The sequence below is a fragment of the Drosophila subobscura genome, chromosome O (genome assembly GCF_008121235.1).
Source record: "Drosophila subobscura isolate 14011-0131.10 chromosome O, UCBerk_Dsub_1.0, whole genome shotgun sequence".
NCBI lineage: Eukaryota > Metazoa > Arthropoda > Insecta > Diptera > Drosophilidae > Drosophila > Drosophila subobscura.
The window spans coordinates 1,338,378-1,365,597 of NC_048533.1; the positions used below are offsets into that span (position 1 = coordinate 1,338,378).

Genomic DNA, 27,220 nt, shown 5'->3' on the forward strand with positions numbered 1-27,220 from the left:
CACGTCAACACCGTCTTTTAGCTCGCGCCCCTCCCCTAGAGCCGCACCTTGCACGAAGCAGAGTGTTGAATGAGAGAATGTGCAAAAAATAAAAAAGCTGCTGAAGGGGTGGGATTAGCCCATGCAAATTAATTTCTTCATTGTGGCTATAATACTGATCCAATCGGATCCCAATTCGGTGATCTGATAGATATGGTCATTCCCTACGGAATGGCTTTTAGTTTTCTCGTATCTTCAATATTGTGGCTGTGGGATATTTTCGCCCTTTGCGGTGGAAATACTTTGAAATACACTTGTAGCAGTGTGAGTAAAACTTGGTTGCCCTATCTCTTATAGTCTCTGAGGACGGACAGACGGACGGACAGACAGACATGGCTATATCGACTCGTTTATTGATACTGATCAAGAATGTATATACTTTGTGGGGTCGGAAACGCTTCCTTCTGTGTTTTACATTTTTCCCCACAAATACAATATACCCCATTTACTCTTCGAGTACCGGGTATAATTAAAACCGAACTTGACGCAACGTTTCGATTAAAATTTGTTGTGTGATGAATCAGAGGACTTCTTGACTTGATTTTTGGGACATATTTCAAGTTCAACATAAACATTTCCGCCGTTACTTTGCTCGATTTCTTTTTTCATTTTTCGAATGTCTAGCCGTTTTCCCTTTTAGAATCTTATTTTACTTCTTGCACTTTTGTGTTATTCTCCTTATTTGTTTTTCGTTAATGTTTAACGTTTGTATTTTATTTACTCTGCTTTTCCTTGTGCCATTCTGTCATCCTTGTTTAATACTCAATAGAGTTTTTAATCGTTTTTTTCGCTCAATTTTCATTTTCTGAAACTGCTCTGCTGGGTGAAATAGAACCTCAGGGACATGGGAGCTGGTTCTCTTATCGCTAGCCGGACAGTCAAACACGAATTCTCTTTCCTTTCCCTTGTTTTTCTTTCCTTTCCTACCAACTTTGAGCAGGTTCTCTGCTTCTGCTTTTGATTCTGTTTCTGTTACTCAGCTTCGCCTCCTGATTCCGGCACTTGACTGTCATTGTTTACATTTACAAATTGTTCCCTTGTCCGCAAATTGCGGAGCGTTTTGTTGGTCCTTTCGCAGGGCCTTTTTTTTGTCGGGGAATATCTTTCAAAAATCTTTCAGCTTCGGTTTGGGCGGGCTGGCTCGCCTGCCACCTCCTTAAACTTCCTCGTTGTTTGTTCTCGCTCCGGGCTTCGAGGCAGCTTGGCTTCGGCCAAATGTTGTAGTAACAAAAGCAAATGTCGCTTTTCCTGTTTGCCATTTTCCTCCGCCAACGTTTTACCTCTTACTCCCACCCTCTCCATCCTATGGGCGTCATTCTCCCACTCTGATTTCCCCAGTCTTCTTTTTTTAATCATTTAGCCGCTTGCGGTTTCTGGCTGTCCGTCGTCCTCCTTCTCCTCCACCAGTGTTTGTATTTGTTCATCTTCAGAGTTTTCCGTCTGTTGATTTATCATGATTTTTATTTGGCTACTAAGAACATTTTTGCTTCCAGCCACTTTCTATCGTTTTAAAGAGATATTTGTTCATTTCGGTGGAAAGTGAGACCGGAGGCTATTAATACTATGAATCTTATGGAGTGCGAGGGAAGTGCTCTCAATTGGATTCTAATCTATGCAATTTTAATAGTCATGGCAATGACTAAAAGTTAAGAACCGGTAAACTTATTATAAAGAACATTCCGAAAATGACGCGCATTCTTCTTTGGTGCATCAGGTGTGGAATAATAGATCTTGTATAATAGTAAAATTTGGTAGCAAGGACCCGTTAAATTTACGCAATTTATTCAATGGTTCAATGGGTTATTTTAGCATTTACTCGCACCAATTGCTTGAACTTAAGGCAGATCAAATCAGAAATAAACTTCCATCAATCAAGCCACCAACAAGAAAGGTCTACCATTTCCTTTGTCAACTTTGAGGTACAATTGTCAGGAAGTGTCAGCTAGAAAAATATGACACACAATCTCGCTCTACTTCGCTGTCTATCTTTTTTACACTCAACCCGTTTATAAATTGAATATATTTACCCTTACTGACTGACTGACTGACTGACTGACTAACTGAGTGAGTGACTCAGTGACTGTGCTAGTCAGTGAGTGAATAGCTAAGTGAATGAGTGACAGGCAAGGATCAGGATAATGCACCACATTTTGTATGAAAAAAGCTGAAAATGAAAGCGCGATAAAAAATCCGGCGACGACATTTAAGAGAGAATAAGTTAACAGAATGCATAGAAAAGAGAACCAACACAGCCCACAAAGGCTCTTAAAAGGAATTGTGTGTAGAATTTATCTGTTGAATCGTGTGGGAGTTGTAGGGGAAACAGTTGATTTTTTTAAAGTAAATGTTTAGGGAAATTAATAACCCTTCAGACTCATTTTATTATCACGTTAATTTTCAATACAACATTTTCAGAATTGCAGTAATATTTGAATCCATATTTGTAGTGAAAATATGTTACGTCATTCTGCGAATGACAACACCCGGCACCAGTCATCTCGCTCCCTCTCTCTCTCTTATAAACTCTCCGTCTCCATGAAAATTTCTCCAGTCATTAGAGCTGACGCATGCGCATCGTGTTATGGTCCTCCAAGGGGAAAGTCTACACTCGTCGAGATGTGTAGAGATGCTTCAAGTGGAATTGTGTCTTACACTTGCAACAAGTTGCTTGGCAGTCCCCACACCACAAGCAACTACAAAGTAAAAAATACCACAAGAGAGAGATAGAGAGAGAGAGAGAGAGAGAGAGAGAGAGAGAGAGAGAGAGAGAGAGAGAGAGAGAGAGAGAGAGAGAGAGAGAGAAAGACACATTCGAGATAAGGTTGTGATTGTAAAGTATTCTGAAAGCAGTGAGTGCGGTGCAGTTAATTGCATAATTGCCAACTGAAATGGAATACTCTCGCAAGAAATACTGTTAATTTGTGGTCAGAGCTAAAACCGACACCAAAGCCACAAAACAAAACACAATCAAATCAATCACGAGCAGATATCTAAATAAGTAATAAGCACAGCAATAGGAGGAAGAGCAGAAGCAGAAGGAGCATGAGGAGCGAATGGGGGCAAATGTCAAGTGGCAGTGGCATCACGACAAACAACAGTAGAAGTGGCTAAATAGAAAATTTAATTCAATTAATTATGTTTTTACTTAGCAGCAGACGGTAGCAACAGAAGCGGCAACAGAACTCAAAGTGGAGCCGAGTGAAGCCTTCATCTTGGTCCTTGCATTGTGCAATGGAAATTGAATTAGGGCAACTTGGTACAACGCACAGACACAATGCATTGGGGGCCAGGACGCACTGTAACTATACTAAATGGGAGCCACCTATGCTGCACTCTCTGCCAGTGTGCTCTGTTACTCCTGATAATCACATTTGATGGGCTGTAAATCATATTACGCCTTCGCCTCGTGTGCCAAGGGCCTCAAGCAAGCATGAAAATGCCCAGACTCAAGCCCAGTCACAGGCACCAACTCCCCAAACTCCAAGGAATCACGATGGCTGTCCTGATTGTTGTTTAACTTAATTAGCTCCCAGGATTCCATCCCATACCCGCCTGCAGTGGCTCTGTGTGTCTGGTGGAGAAAAGAAATTGCGTTGGCAAAAACTGTTGCATAGTTTGTGGCATCTGTTGGTCAAACTCCTGCACAACTGTACTTGATGGGCTTCTGGGGAAAAATGTTGAGAGAAAACTTGTTTGTGGCCCTGACGATGCGCATTGTTAGGATTGTAAGGGTTGTGGGGGTGACATCACTTGTTGAAAACCTGGCAGATTTTAAAGTGATGTATGGGTTTAATCAGAGAGCAGAATTCTGTACATCTCTTGCGGCTTCTCTTCTTATATTCTTATACAGCAAGCCCAACATTTATTCGTACACCCTTACCATTTAGTTGTTTTATCTTCGATTTTTTTTACAATTATGCTTCCTCCACCGTGTCTTCATATAAGCATCTTTCAACTCACCTGCAAGAAGAGAAGAGAATTTAAAAATGTTAAATGATTATTTTAAATTCTAAGGGCGTTGGGTAATACTAGATATATTGTTCGACTATCAACAGCTGCATAATGATAAAGTTATGCCTCGTGAGTAACCCCAGGGTCTACTTAGTTAAATCACATGACTAAGAATCCAATTGCCACACAGCCGAATGGGATGGAAAATGGAGCAGAGACGAGGGGCTGCGAAGGAGCACGCTCCAGCTGAAGGGAAAAAACAGAGCAACGAGCCGGAAAGCGAAAATAAAATGCAACAGTGGAAAACAGCAGCAGCTTAAAATGTGGCAAAAGGGGCATCCACAAAAAAAAAGAGAGAAGAAAGCGAAAAAAGTGTGAGACGCTTCTTAAGCGTCACAACTTTTATAACCGGTACTCAGATGGACAACTGTACCTTAGTGGTTTCTTTCAAATTTTACATTTTTTTACATCTCTCATCTACATCTACATCGCTTCTTACGCCAACACGCTCTTTTAGCTCGCCGCACTTCAGCAGAGTGTAAAATGAGAGAATGTGCAAAAAATAAAAAAAAAGCTGCTGGACGGGGTGGTTTTGGGCACTGCTAATTAATGTCTTCCTTCTGGCCACTAATAGTGGTAATAATGGCTAGGATAGTAATGATCCAATCGGATCCCAATTCGGTGATCTGATAGATATGGTCGTTCCCTACGGACAGGAGTTTTTTGTTTTCTTTTATCTTCAAAATTGTGGATACAGCAGATTTTTGACCGTTGCGGGGGCGGCCGAAATTTGAAATACTCTTGTAACAGTGTGAGCATACAGCCATTTAGATGCAAAATTTGATTGCTCTAGCTTTTAGAGTCTCTGAGATCCAGGCGCTCAACAAGACGGACGGACAGTCGGACGGACAGACAGACATGGCTAAATAGACTCGGCTATTGATGCTGATCAAGAATATATATACTTTGTGGGTTCGGAAACGCTTCCTTCTGTTTCCGCACAAATACAATATACCCTATATTACCTCTTCGAGTACCGGTTATAAAAACGAAAAGAGAACAAAAGCAAAACGGAGGAGGTACAACAGAAAGAGCAACAGACAAACGGGACATGCAACTCAAATGTTCATGTTCGACACGAATTGGGCGTAGATGGAGATGGGTTAAGGGACGGCAGGGAGGGTCAAGTCAGCCACGATGATGCAACAACATCGTCAAACGGAGGCGCTAACTGCACAGGCAAAGCCCAATAACAAAGTGCAACAGAGGGCAGAGAACGTGGCCATTATTCCCGCCCCCACTGCAGGGCTTGAGGTCGGCTACTGCAAGAGATATGGTCACGGCTTTGTACTGTTATTTTCCAAATGACTGAGAATTATTAAAGGGCCATTACTGCAGCTTCATGAAGCAAACACACACACACAGGAGGCACAAGTAGGAGGCACCAGTGAGGAACGACGGAGAAGAGGGAACAACAAAGCGTAACACAATAACCGTTAGTTATTGTCATAGCCAAGTGCATTAAATCATACATTGCTGCATGGCAACTAAAAAAAAGAAGGAAGAGAGCGGTCGGAAGAGTGAGCTCAGCAATTAACTCCAATTAGACAGCTTAAGCCTATGGAAGAAATCTGTCGTAACTTCACAGAACGGTGTCCCCGATGGGTAGATATTTGTGAAAATTACAAATAATTGAAGTAACGAAAACCAATACAAACGAGAGATGATAATATTACACTGTGTCACCCCAATAACCCAACATTTGGGGACCCCGAAAGATCTAGAAAATGTATTTGTTATGATTACTGTTTTACCTAGAATATATTGAATTCATTTCATTGAAAATGTGAAAACATTGTACATGATATACTAACGAGTGCCGAAACAAATGGTATTATTATATTTTTTTTAAATAATTGCATTCAAAATTCTACTCCTAAAAGCAACCGTTATCCTCCAAACTAGTATTACAAAAAATTATGTGAGAAAAGAGAGGAACGGAATGGGAGAAAGAAACTTTATGGAAGACGTCGACGCCATCTTCTTGCATAAAATTGCAACTTTTGCATTTCATAAATGAAACATGTGCATAATATTAAATAAAAATTGCATGTAAGTAAACAACGAGCGACGAGAGAGAGCATCCAGAGAGACTCGAGAAAAGCATAGTGCTGACGGGGGAAAAGTCAGCTGAGGAAAACAACAACTGTTTGCCATTGAAATTCATGAAATGTCTTAAGGTTTCGCTCTTTTCACACATTGCCTTTTTTATTTATTTATTGTTCATCAAAAGTTAATTTAATTGCAAATGATTGCCAACTTCAATTTCAATCTCTCACGGTCCACACACTCTCTCAAAGGCAATTAGTTTGGGTTAACCCACACCAGAGTAAAAAAAGATGAAGTCGAAATTTTCCATCAAGCTAGAATTTCAATTTCTCGACCAAACCAACCAACCCAAAGGATGCACTTTGGTTCAGGTTGCATGTTTCTGGCTTCTCGGGCAGTGTTGTTTATGGTTCGCTCCACCTCCATCTAAACTGAACTTTTGTGGACTGAAGTTTAGTTAGGGGAATTTTTTTGCGAGGGAGAAGTTTGCTGCTCTTGTTGCTGGTTTATCTAAATGAAAGGAGATGCATCGGGGAGTAGTTTTAAAGTTTAAAATGTTACATATTTCACTTTAACCAAAATGCATTCCCACAACTTCCCATTGAAATGATTAACTATTTCTTCATAGCATGCTTTGTACCTCCAGGGAGGCCAGTCCATCATTTCACGTCAAGACCAGATAGAAATCATTTCAATACCTTGCAGAAACCCAAACACAATCCACGAAACTTTGAACAAACTTTTCCTCAATTTTTTTTAAATTTTTTTTGTAAGTAAAACTTGTAAGAAACCCAAGAAAAGAGAAAGACAGAGCGAGGAAAATCAACAGAAAACATCAAAAAGACTGACAGAGCAAAGCTGACATTGGCAATGCATAAGAGTTGGAGTCGCAGTCTTGAAACCAGAAATGCCACTAACTGCACAAATGGAAGTTTGAGCAGAGAACACAACTCTCTATAGTCTACTCCAGATGATATGGCACTGAACAGTTGAACAGAACAGAACAGAGCGGCACACCTGAGCGCGACTGGGAGAACAAAGAATATCCAAAGTTAAATTAAATTGTAGTTTGTATGACAAACTTTGTCCTTTTGCGAATGGATGTCTCACCTGACTCTTGAGAGTTGGGGAGCTGTGGAACGGTGGAGGGGTTGATGGAACTGAGATCTGGCTTTCATTCGATTCGATTCGTATCAACCTTAATTAAAAATTCACAAGTTCTATGCAAAACTCAATAAATACAACTGCCACGGAGTCGTCAGCTCATTAAAAACGCAAATCAGACAAAAAAAAAAAAGAGCAGATGCTAGATCGCCACACAATAGCAGTCACAGAAAACGAAGAGTGAGGAAGGATACAGGATACGAACTCGTATTCGAGAGGAAGGGAAGTAAAACTTCTATTAAAAAAAAAACGAGAAGGGACGTGTGAGATGCATCTTACGCGTCACAACTTTTATACCCGGCACTCAGTACTACATCTGCACCTTAGCGGTGTTTTGTCAAATTTTACATTTTATTTTCGTCTGTCATCTACATCTTCAACACTTCTCACACCAACACGCTCCTTTAGCTCGCCGCCCTTCCCTAGACCCACACACTGCAGACTCGCGGCAGAGGAAGAAGTAGAGTGTGAATGAGAGAATGTGTTTATCTTCAAAACTGTAGGTTTGGGAGGTTTTCGCCCTTTTGCGGGGGCGAAAGGGGGCGGGCTCATTTTTTAAATACACTTGCAACAGTGTGAGCATACAGAAGTCTGGACGCAGAAGTTCTGGTGGCTCTAGCTTGTATGGTCTCTGAGATCCAGGCGCTCAACAAGACGGACGGACAGACGGACGGACGGACAGACAGACATGGCTCAATCGACTCGGCTATTGATGCTGATCAAGAATATATATACTTGAAGGGGTCGGAAACGTTTCCTTCTGTGCGTTACATACATTCACTTTGTGCACAAATACAATATACTCTATTTATTCTTCGAGTACCGGGTATAAAAACCAGAAAGATCTCAGAAAAGTTGAACATGGCGCGGAGAACTTGCTGCGATGTTTGGTGATGGCGCAGAAGGGAAGGAAGGGTAAAGAAATGTCAAGGAAATCAAGGTGAATTTTAATGAAAAACATAATTATAATTCATGCAGATTCTACTCAGCCAGCCAGAAGAGACCTCACGAGTGCAAACTTTTGGATAAATTTCAAATTTCGTGGCTGCTGCGGATGCTGTTTTTGTCCTGGTTATCTTTCCCCCCATATTATTTGCTTTCGTTGTCTGTGGAATTAAAATGTAATTATGTCGTAAGGCCGCAGAGCAGAGCATGGCATGGCATGGCATATATTTCGGGAACACCCCATAGACAAGCTCCACTAAGGGGGAGCAGCAATTGTCGGGGAGAACAAATTGAGTTTGAGTTTAACAAACTTCCCCAAAGGTTCATAATTATGATTTTTGAATGGCATTGTCATGGATATTTAAATGTTTGCATTTCGCATGGCAAGCGAGACACCAAACCGTGTTGTAGCTTAAAGCTTTTGCTGCTGTAATGGTTAAGTGACTTTAGTGGAAAGAGATTTTAGGAATAGGTTTCAAGTACACTACTGGCCAACAAAATAAGTACACGCCTTTGAACTTTCTTTCATGACTCCTAAATCTTTTTTGGTAAATGCAAATGAAAAATCCATTTCTAACCTATAGTAGATTATAAAAATGTTTAACACAATCATTTTTCATTTCAAATAGGTATTCTGTGACCGATTATAGCTAAAGTGCATTAAAAATGGGTGGTCAAAATAATAAGTACAGCAACTCAACAAAGCAATAATAAGTTCAGCAATTCCACAAAGCCAAAAAAGTAAAACGTATCAACATTTTTCTACTATTTCCTTATTATCAGTGTTCCCGTGAGTGTTAACGGTATAGCCACCATACCGAACCAATTCGACGTTATAAGTCTTCCCACAGGTTTTAAATTCGATTTGAGTTAGAAAACTGACTTGGCTAACTCAGAGCGTTCACCGTCTTTTGTGTAATCCTAGCATTGGTCAGTCTTGAGGTGTGCTTTGGGCTGTAGTCCTTTTGAAAGTCCCATTTTAAATGCATGGTTTCCTTGGCATATGGCTTTATAATCGGAAAATGTTTGCCTCATCAAAAAAATGTTTTCTCGGTATAAGGGAACTTTTCCGACTATATGTACGTCCTGGTACATCTGAACATTGATGTCGACTACGAAGATAGGCACAAATCCTTTTATGTAATACGGACGTTTCGGGTATCCGTTGTTTATGAAGATTTCTTGATTTCTCTTGATTTTTAGAAAGCACTGTTGATTTGAACGCATTCTGAATAAACCAAATAACCGCTAAAGTGCAGATGTGGTACTGAGTGCCGGGTATGAAAGTTATGACGCGTAAGAAGCGTCTCACACGTCCCTTCTCGTTATTTTTTACGAGGGTTCCCCACTTTAATTTTAGATTTAAATGATTTGCAAACTGTAATCTTTAAAAATATAAACAATTGGCAGCAATGCATTCAAACACTTTCGAGATATTTCATAAAAAATTGGCCCTGTTCCCGTGTACTTATTTGTTTGGCCAGTAGTGTAGGTGTACAGTTGCCTGTGCTTTCTCAGGGCCTCGCTCACGCCTCGAGTCTTGATCGTAGCCACTAGCTCAATTTATTCTCTCTTGTACGACTGGTGACAACTCTTTAAGACTCTTTCTTCACTGTAATTACGCGGAACGTGGAGAAATGTAACTACCAAACTTCTTCCATCCATATCGTAACTCTTTAATGTTTAATCCCTCTGACCGCAACAAAATATATCATTATTGAGGGACTCCCACATACGGAGACGTGTATATAGTCCCACCACCTAATCAACCAGAAGAGAAGAGCCCTTTCCCCCAATTAAGGATAGCTGATGCATTAGAGAGACAAACTAAAGTGACAAAACCAAAGCCAAACAATGGGGAGCAGAGTTAAAATGTTGAACTAGATAAAGGAAAGGCAGCTCATATTTTGATTGACGAACGTCTATCAAAAGAGTGAAAGACGAAACGAACGAGCACCGAGACGGACGCATCTGGTCTACACAGACAGGAATGAAAGGACGATGCTGATGGTGTCACACAATGACAGTTGAAATGACAGCTGCTGCTGCTGCTGCACTCAATCCTCTAGCCAAGAGTTTCGCGCGGCATTCAGAATGCCATTTGAAGACGCACTCTCATTATGGCCAAAGAAATGGCAACAAAAGATCCTGCTGGGGGCATGCTATTGCCACTGCTACTCCTGCACCCAGCCGCAAACCAATAGAAATGCGACACGAATGACATTTTATCGAAAACAAAGGAACGCAAAACTGTTTCGGGCAACCCGTCCGCGCCTTCACTCTCGAGATTCATGCGAGAGAATGTGAGAACATCCTCAGGGGGTTCTTTCATCGTCTGCTAATGAGCTCATTGTGTGGAGAGTGCCCCGAAAAGGATGCAATAGCACCCACACACACATGCGAGGCATCCGCGACATCCCCATCCTCCTGCCCCACGCCTAATGAGATGCACAAACCAACTCGTACCACAGCCTCTTCTCGCCACCACTTGCTCACTCCATCTCTGCCATTATGTGGGGGATTACAAGTTGAATGTGTGTAAATTAGCCAGCACTTTGAAAAGCTTAGCTAATCGTTATGCAGATAATAATGAAGATGACGACGACGATTATGGTGATGATCGCGGTGAGGGGCAGTGGCAAAAGACAAAAGATGCGCCCACATAAAACCTTCGCCATTGCTTTAAGATTTGTTCTCTTAATTAATTTCAGACCGAGAACCTTGAAAGTGTCCAAAACTTGTGTTCACTTTTCAAAGCGCATTTTTAATTAGTCCCCTATGTAATATGCAAAGGAAAGGCTGTGCACGTAATGCCGAAACCAAATATACATATATATATACATATGTATATGTATGTATATATTAAATTGCCTTAAGTAGCCTCTAAATGGTTATGCAAGCCAACCATTGCTGCAACATTTTACGCCCCAATGGAGCGCATCGTGGCCGAAACGAAACGGAGGCGCAACAAAATCCAACAAAGAAACTGAAAATAGTGAATTAATGCAGAAATCGTATACCTCCATGTGGGGGTTCAGTGAAATCGGTTTAGGTAGCCACAAGTTCAATGATTCACAGGCAATCGATTGATTGATAAATATAATTTTAAATGCAAATCACAGCTAAAATCAACACTCGACAGAAAATCTCTGCCAATATATTCTGTCTTCAGTCTGTTTGCGTGATCAATGAAACTATTCAGAATGCATATAGATAGATTACAATCGTTAATGGCTTAACGCTATAAAGCCATCAAACTTTCACACGGCATCCGAAGCGAGGCAATAAAGAACCATTAAACACCCATTTCTGTATGAATACAAAAATCAAATGAATATTTTCTTGTTTTGGCTGGTTTCTTCTACTGCTTGAACATGCGGCAAATTTAGTTGACAGGACACAAAACTATGAATAAAGGAATAATGGAACCAATCAATGGAAAGAACCCTCGAATACCCTTTCGAGGGATTATGGAATCAAAATCTTGTCTGTGGGCGATTCAATAACAATCGCTCTAAAAATGTCCAATAAATGAACGGCAACCTTCGCTAAAGAGTTTAAAATATTTCAGAAAAGTTTCTTTGGGAAATTGTGCTGCTTAAAACCCGAAAATTGGCCAACAGCATAATCTACAAAGTAGTAAAGGCCTTCTAGGTTGTTCATCAATCTTTCGAATGTTTTCATGTCTTCCGCGTCCGTAAATGTCTGGAATAAAAAATTCTGCCGAAGGTGTGAAGTGTCTCTTTTTATGGAGGATATACTCGTCCCAAAATTATAATACCCTCCTGGTCACAGGCACAGGGAAAATTCTGCCATCAGCAAAAAGCTGGAAAGGCAACAGACGAGAGAGAGAGTTGCGACTAAATGTAGCGTGAATATAGAGCATGGAGTTAAAGACAGACATCAGGACAGCCGGCAGAGATAGATAGCTGTAGCTGTAGAATGAGTAGAAGGGTGGTGTGGAAAAAAGATAAAGTTTGCGTGTGACATGCAAGGCTCATCGAGACTGCCATTGGGATGATGGGGGAAGGAAGGAGAGAGAGTCGTCGCTTGGTTTGGTCGGAGAAATATAGTATCAAGGAAATATATATTTAAATTGCACAGCGACACCAAAGTACAAAAGCGCTGAAAAGGGTTCCCTCCCAGATCCAGTCGCACAGGAGGAGTGTAGTTGGAGGTCTGAACATAACCATTAAAGTGCACTGAATCGGAATATATACTACATAGATGTAGATTTGTGTTCATGCACATGGGTAGCCTCTGCTAAATGTAGCCACACACACACAGCCCTGGCCCCAGCCCCATATTCCATATCCATGCCAGAGAGAGCAGTTTGATTGAGCGCCCACCGCGGTGAAATCTATGACTTTGCTGTGCAGTATGCTTCTCTCTCTCCCTCCCTCTGTATCCTTTTTATTTTGTAGAGTTTTGTAGTCACTATTTTCCAACATTTTCCACATAGGAGTAGTGGTACGAGTATGAGTATATGGCCCGTTGAGCACAAAAATGAAGTCGCTTGACAACTCTAACTGATGTTGATTGCACGGAGCCGTGCATTAATTATTTACAATATGGCGGGATAGGACAACACTCATACTCCTAATGCCACTGCTATTGGCACTGCCACTAGACTAGCGCAGGCCACATGCCTCGAAAGTATGCAATTAGGATTTGGCGTGATTGTTGCCAAGCGTGGCACAATTGTCGTTTGATTGGTGGCATTTGATAATGTGTTTCCAGAATCGAAAATTGGGTTAATTGTTGCTTATAATATGTGTGTCCAGTACACACACACACACACAGACATTTTCAAATAAATTATTTATTTTGGTGCGTTCCTCGAAGATCAAGTACAGTTGTGCTAGCCAGCTAATTGAATATCAGAATATGCATTTAATTGGAAAAGGACTGGCATGACAATGAAAACCTAACATCGTCAAGTACCATATCATTTGAATTCTATCGCATGACAATGTGGTCAGTTTAGTCCATATCCTCAATCAGCACTTTCGGATGTGCGAAATTTTCCATATTTGGCTCGTACACGAATGCGCGAAGACGAAGCGAAGCGGGTGTAAATGCACGATGCACTTTTCCATTCGCAACTTAGTACCGTGTTTGATTTCAATCAATCCATGCCTCAGCAGATTGAGATTGAGATTGATATTAATTACGACATGCTCATACGAACATTTTCGTATAATTGTTGGATTCATTCGTCAGTTCTTTTTGCTCTACTATTATGCATGTTTGTTGCATTATTCGATCGGCGGCACCCTTGCGCCTTGCTTGAACACCACAAAGCTCACAAATATATGAAGCATAAAATAGTCCCTTCTATAAGTACATTAGGAACCCACATGTAGGTGATGCTCGTTTCTTCCACGTTTTAGTTGAGATCCCATCTCCTTTGTCGCTTTTACGTCCCACACAAAAGTTGTTTCACTTTTAAAGTACTTGAATTTTCAACAGACTAACTTTAAGAGGCCATACAATCTATCAATTACACTCGCCTCCGCACCAATCATTCCAGTATCCATCTAAACATCCATCCATCCATCCACTCAAAGCCTTCGACAACTAGCCCAAAACTGTCAACATTTTATCAACTCTGAGGGCTCCTTCCACTCTCTTTATATGAACGTATGTACATATGTATGCATGTGGTTTCTATGCTCTCTTCAATGAAAAAACTTTTACACACACGGTCACCCGCCAGCCTAGCACCATTTAAAGGATGTGTAAAGGGTTTGCATGTGGTTTTCCCCTTTTTTATTCTGTTGGTGTTCGGGCGTAGTGGTGTTGCTTTACATGCTTTTAGTTTGTTTAAGCCTCCTGACCAACAAAACTCAAATGAGCCAGACGAAATGAACAAAAAGGATGTATCCCAGGGTAAAATCCAGGCAAGAAAGCAAAGAAAATTGAGTTAAGGGACCTGCTTTGGGGCATTCGTGGTTAACCCTTCTGCTAATGAGCCAATTTAAATGTATGTCCTTACTGCTTATAGCTCCTCCCCTTATAAAGAATTTAACTTTAAATTCTACTCAATGCTGCTCTCCGCTTGCGTCTTGAATTACTTATTCATCAGATGGCAAAACTTGTCAAAGTGCAGCCGTTGCAGCAGATGAATGCACCGGCAAATTGGGAAATGAGATTGGGGGAGTGGCAGAGCCAAACAACAAGTGGCCTGGAAAATGAGCATTCCCGCACTGGCAGCTGGCAGCTGGAAAACTGTCTGTGAATGAAAGGTGAGACATGAAAATGCTCTGAGAGAATTGCCCAAGAAATCTCGTGACAGCTCCAACAACGAAACAAACAACAAGTCATTGACAGACTCTCTCGACTCCGACTCTGTAGGGTGAAAATCCGAAGCTAAAGCTACTTTATCAGCATAATTCCAAAGGAGAAAGGACAAGGACTTGGAAAAAAGAAATATAAATAGGTATGTACATACATATATAAAGTTACCAAAGAAATAGCTGAAAAAGAATGTCGAAAAGAAAGCAGGCGATAGGAACTTTTTTCTCAGCCTCTCCTCTACTGTGCCCTGCTCCGTCTGCCTGCTTAATTATGAAGCTTGTTAACTATTAATGAAGAAGTTGTTGTAAACCTCCGCAGACGTAACCAACTAAAAGTTGACAAACTACGGCAAAGGGTCGAAAGTTGTGTGGACGAGTAGGTGGAGCTACAAAGTGTGAGTGGATGTAGGATTGGATGAGTGGGTGTCTTTGGAGTGGGCCACTTAACCACAGAAACACTTAACCAAAACAAAATGAGCTCTCAGCTAATCATAGGAATGAAACAGATTTCATGGAACAAACACAAATCCAATAACATAATGCTGTCAATGGCTAACTAGCCTTTACCTTTAAGAAATTCAAGAGCCCAAAAAATGAGTTTATTCGCTAGAATGGATTTGATTTTACAAAATAATGCGAAACAAAAAGAAATCAACAGACAGACATCAAGCGATCCCAACAAGATCTGTCACCTCTGGACGTTGATAGGCAATGACTGCACCATCAATTGGCCAATGCGGAGCCCAGCAGAACGCAGCCCTCCTCCCGCCCAACCTACCGAGGGGCGCTGCCGCATTACGCGAGGCGCGTTTAACCGAACCGATCGCAAGCATGGAATTCATGCAAGGCATAATTCGATCTACAAAGTGGAAGGAACAAGGAATAACGTTTCTAGTGGGTCTAATGGGAACCTTAATGTTTATGCGGCTCAACAAATCAGGGCTATCTACGTCTCCCTTGATCAAGTTATGCATACAAATTACAAAAAGCTATCTACAAGTAACCAAGTAATCTACTACGGTAGGATGGTAGTCACCCAGTTGTTACCCTGTTGAGTGTACGCAGGGCAAGAAGGGCAAGGTAAAGAGAAGTTTTAGAAATTAGCTAGAAATTCATCTCAAAAGATTAGGCGGAAGCCGTAGAAGGTCAAGCTTTTGTGCAAGAAGAGAGTGGTTTACAGAATCGAATGCCTTACTAAAATCAATGCAAATAACATCCGTCCGCAAGTTTCCTTGGAAACCTTTAATGACAAAGGAGGTCAACTGTACAAGATAAGTGGTTGTTAATCGTCTCCTTATAAATCCGTGCTGAGCTGGAGATATAAGTGATATGCAGAGAAGTTGCAAGTGCAGAGCTAAAATTTCCTCAAACATTTTAGGAATAGAGGATAATTTTTATATACCTCTATAGTTCTTTGGGTCAGACTGGCTACCTTCTTATGGAAAGGAATTATAAAAGATTCCTTCCAGATGCGAGGAGAGCATGAAGAATAAACATATAGAGTGAAAAATTTAACAAGTGTCCACACAGAGAATCGGAACAGCCGGGAACTCCGTCAGGGCCCGGTGAAAATGCCGGCTAACTAATCGAAGATCATGACGCAGTGAGCTTTATTAAACAAAGGGTTGAAAATTTCGTTCGACCTTTGCCTTCAATAAGGTCAGTGCACAAGTACATAGCGGACCAATAGTAAACTCGGCTTTACGAAAGCAGCGCACGCGTTCAGATGGTTTTTCACATGGTTGACTTGAGACAGGGACAGGTCTAATAAAGCCATGTCGTGACATGGGCACATGGTTATTAGATTCGTTAACCGAACACCAAACAGGACCTGGCAGGTTGAAATCACCAAGAATAATATGGTCTCAATCATATAGCCAGGAAGAAACAGATTTAAGGGCGGACAAGTGCTGCTCGTATATCAAGGCATTCGAAGACGGTAAAATATACGAGCAAGTGACATAAATGGAATGGCCGGAAAGAATCAGTCTTTCACACAGAAATTTAAGGTTTTTCGACACCTGGACTGTGAAATGCTCCGACGTGAAATGAGAGATCATTCCTATAAACTATTCGGAACTAAGAATGTCCGGCTTTAACCAGGTTTTAATCGGCCAACAAAATCAAATTTCTCTGGGTCCCGGGCAATATTGAACTTAAGCAGGGAACTTTTCGAAGCTTTTAATATGAAAATAAATAAAAATTAAATACAGGCAAGGCATTTCTAAAGGCAAGTTGAAAAAGTTTATATAAAACGGTCAATCGAAAATATGCAAAAGCGAACTGAAAGAATCGAATTCTCTTTATTTCTGTTTGTGTACCTTTTTTCTTTAATTTCCCAATTCGAGGGTATTAGGGTTCGTAACTAATGAGCAGTCCCATTTGTGATAGTTCATAGTACTTTCTTTCTGAACCTTCCTGCAATCCTTTCTTTGTGGAAAAACCTAATTTCGTGTTCAAGCCAGTTAACCGCCCATTCTTATCCTATATGCAAACGTATCTTTAGCAATTATTTCGGGGTCAATGTCTTTAGCTCTACTTATGAGCTAATCAGGCGACTGTTGTGTTCAGTCTGAAACGAATTTACTCCAGTCTGGCCGTCACGAATAAATGGCACAGCCAGGTCAAATTAATTTGATTAATTGCGTCATGCGGAGAGGCAGTGTCGTCAAATGATTTCACACCAGGCATCAGGCAGGCAGCAGGCGCCAGAGCTGGGACAGTGGCCAGGAAGTGGGCGGTTGTTTTCCCCCATCGCTCTTTGTTTCTGCTTCTCCCAATCCCAATCCATCTCGCAGTCCTGGTCTGCCCCTGGAGTGTGATAAGTGCGCTCTGGGTTTTGTATTACACGACTGCCATGCGCACTGAAATTTACGACGTAGTTTTTTCTAATTTTCCTATTTAATTAGAACACCACCAAGGCCAATGCAAGGTGGGGCTGGGCTGTCAATGCATACATTGAGAGGGGAGTGAGATTGGGGGCAGGGGCAGTAGTTCCGTGAGTTCCCAGGGGGCAACCAGTATCCAGCGTGCGCCGAGACAGATGATTCGACTATCGAACAAACTGTTGCCATCTGCTTAATGATGTCGGCATGTTAATTAATACCAAATTATTTGCTGAACTTTTCCCCAAGACACACAATTTTGAACCTTTTCCGTCTGGCGAAAGCGTTCAAAACTTAAGAAGTTGCCAATGGATAGTCTGACCTGAAATTGTGAATTAATATGCCCATACAAAAACAAAGGCAGAACTTCGGACTAACAAACATACATACATAGTATTAGTGTTATCACTAAATATTAAACAAATGAGAGCTTTTGGTAGCATTTAATCGTTCTTTCAAGTTGTTCAACCTTTGAAACGGAAAACATCTCTCAACATCACCCACCAAAGCATTAGACGAATTCAAATTCTAATTCGAATTCGAAGGCATTGCCGGAGGCTCAAAACTTGTGTTGCATGCATCAGGGCGTCGCTTAATTAATGTCTAGGATACCAAAATTGTGACGCCCAGTCCCCACTTCCATCCACCCCTCCCTCCTCTCTGGTCGATGTCAACTATTCGCCACTTACTAATTAGCATTTGCGTGTCCACACAAACTTGAAGGGGAAGACACGACAGTCGGCACACGGCAGAGCAGTCACCGAGGCGGCCGAGTGTTTCCTAAAGCTGAAGTCGAAGCCAAAGCTGAGAAAGGGGAAACCGCTAATTGGGCTTTATTGGCGGTAAATGTCAAGTGACGGCATTGGATGACACTTTCCACCTTCCACCTTCCAACTGCTGCCACTGCCACATCTTCTGCCCAAACCGATACAACAGCAAACCACTTGATTATGGCTTCCCTGATAAGAGACAGCGATAGTGGGGAAACAGAATCGGTTCCGTTGGCAACTGAAAAGTCTTTTCAGACTGAAGCAACACGAAGCTGTGAATTGGAACTGCCAATAAGTTGAGGTTGAGGCTCAAGAATTTTGTTACTCGACAAGTGCTGTCAGAGATCACGGAAAGTCCAATTTTGGACTTACTACTATCTTTAAATCTATTTCTGAAATGTAACGACACTGATTACGAGATTTACGTGAAAAACTGCCAATTCGCAGAGCAATAAACAATTGCAAATTCATTTACTAAGTACCATACACACATTCGTAATGAGCTTCATGCTTTTTGTGCCAATTAACGCTTAATTAATTGCAGAATTAATATATGCCACGGACAATAGGGGCCACAGATGGAAATGAGTGGAATGAGAAGTATAACAGATGTTTCATTTCATTGCATTTCCTTTGATTTAAATGCATTTTTATGCTAATTTCACACTCACACACTGCAACACTGCGTATAAATTATGCACAGAATGTGCACAATCGAATGTGGAAATGCCATTGGCAGTTGTCCGTGCTCCCTCCCCGGCCGCGGGGCATATGTTTAATCTCATTTGGAGTATTTTTTCTTTATTTATGTATGCATTTGCCAGTATTCCTAAAACTATGCAAAGTTTGTTGCCCAATTTTATGTTGAGTGAAATGCATAAATCAAACACTTGCAAAAATGTGAAATTAGCAAATTTATTTGCATAATAACCATGCCATGACTCGGCATTAAGTTGACTTTGTTCTAATATTGGCTTTAGTTGAGTGTTATTTAGACAATGAAATTTTCATACAGATGCACAATTTTGAACAAGTATTTCCAACCAACCATGCTTAAGCTCAACTTATCGCCAAAGTAAACGTATTTCTCCTCGACGTTCAGTCACCGAGTAGTACTCTACATTATCAACAACAAAAACACTGGGCTTTCGCAACAGATACTCGTACAGAGACTCGGACAATACTCTTCAAATGTTACATTATAATCCTAAATAAGAATCCATTTGAAAATCAATTAAGCGGACTTTCAGGTCAAAGCTACATACATAAATCGGGCAAAAGCAAAGCCGAGCAAAGCTACCCGTTGAAGACAACTAAAGCCTCAATCGGCTCGAACGACTGATTAACACACAAAGTCAATGAAGCGTGGCTAAGACAGACACAAAACGGCCAACAAGAAAGTCAAACAAATCTAAAAAGAAAAGGAAAACTTTGTTTCCGCCTTCAGATGTTTTAGGCCTCAGCTCTTGTAATTATTTATTCGGTTTTCTGTTAGACAGTGAGAGGAGAATGGGATTAGTACACGGGGGCCATTGGTATATTCTTTTTTTTTTTTTTTTAAGAAAACGCCCAAAACGAATTGAAAGTAAGCAACGGCACTGCCTTTCCCTTGAAATTGCTATGACCAGCCATACTCAGGTACTTGATACTTTGCACTCCAAAAAGTATTATTTGAGTGTAAACGAGAATTCCCGTGAATGTAACAACAAAGTGCGCACCATGTGCGTGACGAGGTAGACAGATTGATGTTCGACTCAACTCTCGCTGTTTTTTGTATTTTAGGAACCCAAAAATAGAGTAATTCAAACCTGAAAGATTGGTAGCTGCATCGGCCAAATGTATTAACCTAAAACAATTTCATGATCAATGAAAATACTCAACGGCAGTCCTCTGATTTCTATTGTAAACCACTTCTCTCAGTCTTATCCTATTAGTTTTTCTTGTTGCTTTGCTCTCCGTTTCTCCTCCGATTCCATTCACGCTATTAGCTTGCTTACGATTTTGGGTTCTCTAGCATTTTTCTTCATTTGTCGAGGAGAGGACGTTTTTGGTCACATAGAAATTTATATTGATGGTTCTTTGGTTTGGCAACAGTTTGCATTAATTTCCAACGATTTGCCAAGCTGTTGGCCTTCATCTTTGCCCATCCCTGACATGGCTCTGTGGCACTGTGCCCCCTTCTCTGCTGTGGCATGTCTTCGCCCTCGCCCTTCCTGCTGTCGCTGCTTCTGATGCATATAAATAATGATTCCTTTGCCATTTGAATGGCAATCTATCCAATTCTCTTGTGCATTCTGAGGCATTAGAGGGTTGCACATGCGTCTCCTTCTTTTCTGTTGTGTGGGTGTATATTCTCCATAACTCATTCATGGTACAAAATGGCATTTTCTTCGAGTTTAGAGGGGTAAAGAACCCAAACTTGCCAAGCTATTGTGTACATATAATTATTATTTTATTTTATAGCTGAGAATGAACATTTACTAGTCATTCCAATGGATAGACATCAATAGCCGAGTCGATATGGCCCAGTCTGTCTGCCCGTCCTTATGAGGTCCTAGTACTCAGAGACCATAAGAGGTCGGGCAACCAAGTTTTGCATCCAGACTTACATATGTATGCTCACACTGTTCAAAATATCGCCCGCCCCGTTCTACATACGCATTTCCGTAGAAAATAGACAACTATCAGGTCACCGAATTAAGATCGGCTAAGATCATTATTATAGCCAGAATTAAGAAATTCATTTGTATAGGCTTCCCCCACCTCTTCCAAAAGCTTTGCTTATGTTTTCTTATTGCTGTCAATCTTTCTCGCTCGCAAATTCAGCCTCATGCAGTGCGCGGCTCTGGGGGAGGGAGGCGAACTAAAAGGACGTGCTGGTGTGAGAAGTGATGTAGATAACATATGTAAATAACATATGTAGATAACAGATGTATTATAAAATGTCAAATGTAAAATGTAAAATTCGAAAAAATCATAATGTAACATTTGTACATGTGTATGTGAATACCTTTACATATGTACATACATACATACATACATACATATGTATACGAAGCGTCTCACAAACGTCCGTACTCGTTGTGTATGATTTCTTTCATCCTCATCGCAAACATTTTCTTTCACTTCTTATCAGTTTCATTTTTCGTCTTTCTTATTTTCGGAACGAACAAAGGAGTCGTCTTTTCTTTCTTTTCTCCCTTTTCTTTCCTCCATCCAAGCTAGTCGTACGTCTTCATATTTATTGCATAACCATTGTCAAAAATCGGTTGCATTGTATGTCGCTATAATGCAAGGACATGCCCCAACCCAACCCCAACCAATACCCTTTTTCCTTTATTCATATTTTTCTCATATTTCTTTGGTGCATGCAACTCGTCAAGAATTTCATCTTGGCTCCCGTTTCCCCCTTCGGGTGTTAATATCAGCTCGAATTTAATAATAAATATGCACGTTATGGGATGGAGAGAAGTATTTCGTCGGAGCTTCCATTATCCATTATCGTCAACATATTGCTCGCTGCCCCGATACTGGAGCTCCCATTGCATCCGTCTTATGTACAGTTGTGTTCAATGAAATAGAAGTGCCGCACCTCATCACATTCAAAGACATTTTTGAGACACTTCCAGACTTTCAAATTAAACACGTGATACCTTTTTAAATAGAAAGGAATGTAGGCTTTAAAAACCCAAAGAAATCCCTACACATTTGCATTCCATCTTCTTGTTTTTCATAACTCTTGACGGAAACCCTTGAAATGGGCTGTTCATTGAAATGGTAGTGCTGAGTGCAAGTACTTCAAAATAATTTAAAAACACAACAAATAAATTCGAAAAAGTCACCATCAATAAACTTATTCTATTATATTAAATATGTTGAAGAAAGAAATGTTTGTACAAGGCTGTATTTTTGTTTTTGGAGCTTTGAAAAAATCATTGTTTGCTCCAGTAGAGGATACCTAAGATTTTGATTAAAAACTAAAGCCAAGAGGTATAATTGAATTGAAAACTAAGTCGAATGTGCAGTTACTATTGTAATTAACCGTATTAAGTAGAAGAATATCCCTGAAAACTGATCTTTTATGCGAAAAACGTATCTTTTAGAGGTTGGTCGAAGATGGTCGAGGAATGTCGAAGGCAAGGTCAAGGTCTTCAATATCCTCAAAAGTTATCACAATTTAATATCACTCTGTAAGTGTAATGACAGTTAGTAGACGACTGAATATACATTATTAAATTGCAAAAAGCCCCAGAAAGCTTCGCGTTTTGCTCTGAGAGTATAGGGGTATACAGCTAAAGTATGCAAAACCCATGTGGCTGAGCTGTGTCACAGTGAAAAAAAATAACTTTTTACTGATGAGTGTAAAATTGTTTAATATGGTAAGAAATAACAAAAAGAATATGTTTGGCGTTCCCAGACATCAGATAAGTGTCCAAATTCTTGAAAAAAAAAAGGATTGGGAATGTTGGGTTGAGCCCTATGAGTTCCAGTCCATTTGAAGTGGTACTTCCTAGCCTCCTAGTTGGAGCATTTCACAAAATCGTGTGGGCCAGCATACTTTTTCATACATTAGATTCATATTCCAGTTGAAAAACACCTTTAAAAAGATCTTTCAACGAGATAATGATCCGAAATACTCAAGAAAGCTCGCCAATTGGGTGGGGAAATTGGGTTTCATATGAAAAGGTCGGCGTTTTTCCATGTTCAAATCAGTCCCTGGACCTGAATGTCCTAAAAATCTTATAAGGGAATGCTAAAAGCATTATAATAAATGCAATTCCGGCAACCAGAGCACAGTGAAAGCCAGTTTTTCAAAAATTATTGGCTAAAATCCTATTGAAGCTTGGGCAGGACCTTATTGAATTATGCGGGAGCAAGAAAGTAATTACATCGAAATTGATAAAAAACTTAATATTAAACCTCAAGAAACACATAGAGCATGAAAGATGGATATTAGATGGATAAAAGAAAACTAACGCCATCCTGTTGGAAATGACCATATCTATCAGATCACCAAATTGGGATCCGGTTGGATCATTAATATAGCCAGACTGAAGAAATTAATTTGAACTGGCCAAAACCCACCCCGTCCCGCAGCATATATTTGTTTTTTGCACATTCTCTCATTTACACTCTGCTTCTGCAGTGTGCGGCCTCTGCCTCTGCCGTGGCTCTGCAATTTACAATACATACAATATATACAATATTTACTTCGAGTACCGTGTATAAAAAAAAAGTCCATTTTAAACGCTTGCCATAAAAAACATATGAAAAAGTCTACAGTTTGTTATAACTACATATATCCATTCTAGACTCAAATCTGAAATTAATGTTCGCTACTTTAGAATTGGAAAATTTTGTAATAGGGATAGATTTTCCAGTTATTATTTCAGTCCTATGGATATGCAAATAAATGCACACACAATGAAGGATATCCAATATCCAAATTTCCATGAAATGTGATTGTACAAAAGTTGTAAAGGTTTAAACTTCCACCTTCAGTTACTTTTTTCACTATAATGACATTCCAACTACTTACTTTGGTGCGCATATCTGATCTGATACCGACCGCAGTTGCGGGCTTTCCCTGCTGTTCCTGTTGTTTTAGCAACTTTTTTCCCAGTGTTGTCTTTTTCACTTTGATGCAATTTTGTTGTAGCATACTTGCAGGCAGCGCACTTAAAAGACACGCACACAAATCCACAAACAGAGTGAGAGAGGAGTAACGATAAAGTTGTGCTTTATGCTCCGTCTCTATCCATATGTACATATGTACATACGTACTTCTCCCTCTCGCTCTCACTCTCTCACTCTCTATAGCCTAGTAAAGCAAGAGACAAAAGCGACACGAAAACGCCTGCAGGATATGTGGTGTGGAGAGAGCGATAAAAAGCGGAAGTGCAGATTGCTCAAGCCCCAGCGTTGACTAAAGTGTGTAAATGTCAATTTGCTTTGTGGACAACAGTTGAAGGGGGAGTGCGGGGGGAGAGGCCCGAAGCAAAGACAATATACAATTTTAGCTCAGGCTTCTCTCCATAGATTTTGACGACGCGGAATGAATGCACATATGCACATGTATGTACAGTTGCGGCGCAAATAATAGCACCGCGTGGTACAACAGTCTTTGTTGTTTAAAAAAATGGGTTCTATACAACATTTTTAGCACTTTGAAGTAATATAAAGTAGGTTGAGATGTCTCCTATCGGAGAGAAGTGTCCTTACTCTTACAACTTTGGCGGCTCTCAATTATTAAGGCAATTGTTCGAAAAAGAAGCGAAATTGAACGGCAACAAAAATAGCACCAAAATTTGTATATCATAAAAACTTTTACTTTTCCGAGCTTTTTGATATATTATATTTTTAATTGATATAATAATCGGTTGCTTAAGTCGTTTGTAAACACACAGTTACAAAATATTAGTTTTTATGGGTCGTCGAAGACACTTTAGGGAAGAAAAAAGCCAAAGGATCAAAACTTTAACTCCAAAAGAAGAAAGCTATCCTTATGTGCGGAAAATAGTAGGTTCCTCATCTAAAATGATTCGTAATGCTTTAAAACATGTATCCAACAAGAAACTCGTGAAAGAATTGGCGCAATTTCCACATTTCGGTTGAAAAAGCTGGATTCTGAGTGCAAGAGGGGTCCTTTAAAGCCAGCCACAGAGCTTAAAATGGATCTTAAAAAATTTCCAAGAATATAAGTTTAGCAAAGACACCATGGGGCAAAGTAAATACAAGGTAGAAATAACACTGGAGTTGGCCCAAATATATATGGATATAGATCCTGTGATCCGGAGAAAGCCAAATTTTTTTTTTGTTGCCAAAACTTTAGATTTTATGTAAAACGACTACCAAATGAAAAACACAACCCTTTCACACATATTTAAATCTAATAACCATGCTGAGACAAGAATCATGGTAAGCGCATGCCTTTCGTTTTATGGAGGTGGTTTAGTACCCGTGCTGGAATCGATGATGAATCAACGTGGCTTTGTTATTATATAATAAAACAATAATGCTGCCTTATATGCAATAGAAAATGCCGTTGAGTTGTGTTTTTTCATCAGGGTAATTACCCAAAACAGTCCAGATAGAGAGCTCTAAGGGGTTTTAAAACAGTGACTTTTATGCAATGTTTTCTCTTGCTCAGTCCCCAGATATGAACCATAGGGAAAATCTTTGGGGAACACTTAAAGAACATGTTTATAATACGCAATCAAAGAAAAAGGTAGACATTTGGAGGTCCTGCCAGATTTGTGGAGATGAATCCCCAGGAAAGACGCGAAAGTAAGGTTACATTTTATGACAGGACTCTGAGCCTTTTTTTCAGCCAAAAGCTTTAAAACTTTAAACATTTCTGATAAATATTAAGTTTTTTGAGCTTTTATGAAATTGGTGCTATTTTTTTCCGCCCAAATACCGGAATAATTTCTTTTCCTTCCAAATATTTCCAACTAAAGCCATCAAAGCCTTACATTTCCCTCGGATAAGTTGAATTAAGCCTCATAGTTGATATAATAGTTTTAAGAACCTTCATTAGAACCATTGTTTTAACAAAATATCTCAAAGAAAAAAATGATTTTCATGGTGCTATTTTAAACGCCGCAGCTGTATGTACATACATATGTACATAAAAAAACGAGAAGGGACGTGTGAGACGCTTCTTACGCGTCACAACTTTTATACCCGGCACTCAGTACTACATCTGCACTTTAGCGGTTATTTGTCAAATGTTACATTTTTTCTTCATCTGTCATCTACATCAACAACACTGCTCACGCCAACACGCTCCTTTAGCTCGCCACCCTCCCCTATAGACACACACTGCAGAGTCGCGGCAGAGGCAGAGGCAGAGACGTGTCAGGGGGAGAGGCCATAAACAGCGCTTAAGCAGAGTGTGAATGCTGCGGGACGGGGTGGGTTTGGCCACTGAAAATGAATTTCTTCATTGTGGCTATAATAATGATCCAACCGGATCCCAATTTGGTGATCTGATAGATATGGTCATTCCCTAAGGAATGGCGTTTTTAGTTTTCTGCTATCTTTAAAATTGTAGATTTGGAAGGTTTTCGCCCTTTTGCTGAGGCGGAAGGGGGCTTGGCTCTTTTTTGAAATACACTTGTAACAGTGTGAGCACACAGAAGTATGGATGCAAAATTTTGTGGCTTTAGCTCTTATAGTCTCTGAGTACTAGGCGCTCATCAGGACGGACAGACGGACAGACAGACAGACAGACATAGACTCGGCTATTGATGCTGATCAAGAATATATATACTTTATGGGGTCGGAAACGTTTCCTTCTGTGCGTTACATACAACCGTTATCCGCACAAATACAATATACCCTATTTACTCTTCGAGTACCGGGTATAATGAACAGCCAAGAATATTATTTTTCCGACTGTTCCTGCGTTTTTTAAATCCACATTTTTGTATTTCACAGCCTAATATTTCCCAGACAGGAAGTTAAAACCACAAAGTGTTTGTGGCTCTACATTTGTAGAGCGCATGGACGCAGCGCTAGAGCTAGAAGCGATATATGTACATATATGTATGTATGTATGTGTACTTAAAGAGAGCCGTAAGATGGAGAGAGCAACAGCATCAGCAACTGCAACATCGCATATTGATTTTCAATTTGGAAAACGCACAGAGAAGCCTTTCACTTCCCTTTCCCCATCTGGGCGCCTCCTCTTTATTGCTGTCTGCTAGATAAAAACCCAAAGGCAAGCGAAAGAAATGACATTGACGGTACAGTGAGCAGTCGCAAAGCGGCTCCACGAATCATCCCTCCCCTCCTGCAAATAAATGGTATCCTCTATGGTCAGCAGCGACAGTAACCGCAGGAAATGCCAGAGGGCGCGGAGCCGCTGACGATGGTTTGAGACCCACTGAGCGAGCGGCCAGAAGCCAGAAGCAGCAAAAGCTTAAAAGCAATTTTGTGGCTAATAAATCCGATTTCCGTTTTGTTTCGAAATAAATTGCATGCAACGGAAAGGGTAAGAGGTCGAGCGCAGGATGCGGCTGGCGCACTGACAGACGGAAATGGCTACCATGGG

The 27,220-nt window shown here is 40.5% G+C and overlaps 1 protein-coding gene across 5 annotated transcripts in view; it reads right to left on the minus strand.

Annotated features, from left to right (window-relative positions):
• The window catches only part of LOC117897826 (maternal protein pumilio), a 220,786-nt gene that overhangs the window by 155,464 nt on the left and 38,102 nt on the right, over positions 1-27,220 (minus strand). The gene's annotated exons all lie outside the window — the stretch shown is intronic.